Here is a 2,695-nt window from a genome sequence, read left to right as displayed (position 1 = left end):
CTAATACAACACAACACACTGGAGGAGCTGGTCCTGCTGACTGTCACCTACCCTGGAGGTATCTAATCTAACCCTAACCTAACCATACCTAATACAACACACTGGAGGAGCTGGTCCTGCTGGCTGTCACCTACCCTGGAGGTAACTAACCACAACTTAACACACATGGATTCACCAGAGTTTCAATGGTCTGTCTGTCTGACCGCCTGCTTGTCGAAATCATATCAAATCGAACGTTTTTTAGTCACATACACAGATTTGCAGATGTTACCACAAGTGCAGCGAAATGCTTGTGTTTCTAGCTCCAACTGTGCAGTAATACCTACACACACACAGAATCCAGAAAAATACAGAGAACTTAGGAAATATCAGAACAAGCAATGTTATATTTGAGATTCTTCAAAGTAACCACCCTTTGCCTTGACGACAGCTTTGCTCACTCTTAGCAACCAGGTTCATGAGGTAGTCACCTGGAAGGCATTCCAATTAACAGGTGTCTTGTTAAAAGTTCATTTGTGGAATTTCGTTCCTTCTTAATGTGTTTGAGCCAATCAGTTGTGACAAGGTAGGGGTGGTATGCAGAAGATAGTCCTATTTGGTCAAATACCAAGTGCATATTATGGCAAGAACATCTCAAATAAGCAAAGAGAAATTACAGCCATCCTTACTTTAAGACATGAAGGTCAGTCAATGCGGAACATTTCATGAACTTCAAGAAAGCTTCTTCAAGTGCAGTCGCAAAACCATCAAGCGCTATGAAGAAACTGTCTCTCATGAGGACCGTCACAGGAAAGGAAGACTCAGAGTTAACTCTGCTGCAGAGGATACGTTTATTAGAGTTAACTGCACCTCAGATTGCAGCCCAAATAAATGCTTCACAGAGTTCAAGTAACAGACATCTCAACATCAACTGTTCAGAGGAGACTGAGTGAATCAGTCCTTCATGGTCGAATTGCTGCAAGGAAACCACTACTAAAATACACCAATAAGAAGAAGAGACTTGCTTGGGCCAAGAAACACGAGCAATGGACATTAGACCAGAGATTGTTCATGTAGAACAGAACCAACCCTACACTGACTGACTACAGTAGAACAGAACCAACCCTACACTGACTGACTCATGTAGAACAGAACCAACCCTACACTGACTGACTACAGTAGAACAGAACCAACCCTACACTGACTGACTACAGTAGAACAGAACCAACCCTACACTGACTGACACATGTAGAACAGAACCAACCCTACACTGACTGACTCATGTAGAATACACTGAGAACCAGAACCCTACACTGACTGACTACAGTAGAACAGAACCAACCCTACACTGACTGACCCATGTGAACAGAACCAACCCTCTACACTGACTGGACTACAGTAGAACAGAACCAACCCTACACTGACTGACTACAGTAGAACAGAACCAACCCTACACTGACTGACTACAGTAGAACAGAAGCAACCCTACACTGACTGACTACAGTAGAACAGAACCAACCCTACACTGACTGACTCATGTAGAACAGAACCAACCCTACACTGACTGACTACAGTAGAACAGAACCAACCCTACACTGACTGACTCATGTAGAACAGAACCAACCCTACACTGACTGACTACAGTAGAACAGAACCAACCCTACACTGACTGACTACAGTAGAACAGAACCAACTCTACACTGACTGACTACAGTAGAACAGAACCAACCCTACACTGACTGACTACAGTAGAACAGAACCAACCCTACACTGACTGACTACAGTAGAACAGAAACCAACCCTACACTGACTGACTACAGAAACAGAACCAACTCTACACTGACTGACTACAGTAGAACGGAAGCAACCCTACACTGACTGACTACAGTAGAACAGAACCAACCCTACACTGGACTGACTCATGTAGAACAGAACCAACCCTACACTGACTGACTACAGTAGAACAGAACCAACCCTACACTGACTGACTACAGTAGAACAGAACCAACCTACACTGACTGACTACTGTAGAAACAGAACCAACCCGCCACTGGGACACTTATCTACCCCAGATAGCAGGTAGTCACTTGGCTGACATATTTCTAATGGCTGTGCTGTGTGTGATGCTTCCTCCAGAGAAACTGCTCCTGAAGCCTCAGGACAGGCTCTACTCTGATTCGCTGACAGCAGTGGGGAGGCTGCACGTGTGCAGAAAGGACCTGAGTGAAGTCATGGTAGGAATCACAATGAGTCCACTTCAATGCAGTTCCTCAGCAGGCTACAATGTGAATGAATCTAGCAGAGGTGACAGTCCTCAGGCCTCCTGTCAAGCTACTTCTGCATTTGGTTTATCACATTATATTCTGATTCTACTGGGATGCTTCCAGCCCATATCCTACAGGGTCATATCACAGCAGAAAAGAACATGTTCTAACATGCCCCAACAGAACATAACATATTCCTTCTCCTCTCAGAGCCCGTTCACAGACAACGAGAGCTACAACAGAGGTCAGCTCGCATGCTGAGTATGAACACATGGGACGTGGCTGTCACCCTTACAAACTTTGACTGGAGTGTCTTTCAACTCAATACATGAGGTCCGTGACATCAACTTTGTCCATCACCTAGACTATGCATGCAGCCCAGTTGGCACCTGATTCACTATAGTGCACCTTTACCAGGGCCCATAGAGCCTGGTCAAAAGCAGTGCACTATA

General features: G+C 45.0%; 1 long non-coding RNA gene across 1 annotated transcript; it reads left to right on the top strand.

Moving 5' to 3' along the window:
- The first annotated feature begins 14 nt into the window (after positions 1 to 14).
- Positions 15 to 2,472, top strand: LOC135567461 (uncharacterized). Its single transcript, XR_010462365.1, has 3 exons — positions 15 to 141; positions 2,116 to 2,213; positions 2,454 to 2,472. It is a non-coding gene; the product is annotated as an uncharacterized LOC135567461 (long non-coding RNA).
- Positions 2,473 to 2,695: the final 223 nt, after the last annotated feature.

The sequence above is a fragment of the Oncorhynchus nerka genome, unplaced genomic scaffold (genome assembly GCF_034236695.1).
Source record: "Oncorhynchus nerka isolate Pitt River unplaced genomic scaffold, Oner_Uvic_2.0 unplaced_scaffold_2016, whole genome shotgun sequence".
NCBI lineage: Eukaryota > Metazoa > Chordata > Actinopteri > Salmoniformes > Salmonidae > Oncorhynchus > Oncorhynchus nerka.
The sequence above is the reverse complement of the archived record's forward strand: the minus strand, read 5'-3'. Positions and strand labels throughout refer to the sequence as shown.